The sequence below is a fragment of the Puma concolor genome, chromosome C2 (genome assembly GCF_028749965.1).
Source record: "Puma concolor isolate L17-30 chromosome C2, mPumCon1.1.hap2, whole genome shotgun sequence".
In the NCBI taxonomy this organism is placed as follows: Eukaryota; Metazoa; Chordata; class Mammalia; order Carnivora; family Felidae; genus Puma; species Puma concolor.
The window spans coordinates 31,379,531-31,380,283 of NC_141675.1; positions in this window are offsets into that span (position 1 = coordinate 31,379,531).

Genomic DNA, 753 nt, shown 5'->3' on the forward strand with positions numbered 1-753 from the left:
TGGCATCTGTGGGACTGTCCAAAGGGATGGCCTCATCTTTCAGGACCAACCCACAGACAGAGGGTTCCACACAAGCCCAGTAAATCATGGGGTCAGTGCAGGCAGCAGTGGGTGGGAGGACGTCTTGTCAATATCTCCTGGCAGAAAGGACAGTGGGAAGAGGCCAGGAGCTAGCACTGAACCCACTGGCTAGGAGTTGGGAGCTTAGACCATGAGGGCAGGGAGATAAGCACATGACCAGTGGACATGACATTCCAAGGTGTAGTCTGGGAAGACATTTAACATGAGGATGGGTACAGGTGTTCAAGTCAGGAACAACAAGGGACTCTGTTAGGTGTGCACAGCATTCAGGTATAACAATGGCTAGGTCTAGTGATGGGATAGAACCTACAGGTGGGGGGACAGAAGAGAACAATGGCTGAGAACAAGACAAACTCTCAGAGAGGTCAGGATCCCAGACATAGACTCAGGGGTAAAACAAATCTCTGGAAGGCTTGAGATTAACAAGAGCCTGCCACAGGTCAGGAGGAGCCGAAACCCAGAGATGAGATTTCACCATTGAGGATGAGGCAGGTGTTTACCAGGTCAAATGAAAATAAAGAGAGAGAATGATCTTAGAAACAAGGTGAACACATTGGTTCTGTAATCCAGGACACTTGAGATGGGACCACAAGATCGATGGAATCCCAAGCCAACAAGTCACAGATCTGGGACTCCTTACAGAGCACCTGCCTAGAGCAGAACACAATCCCT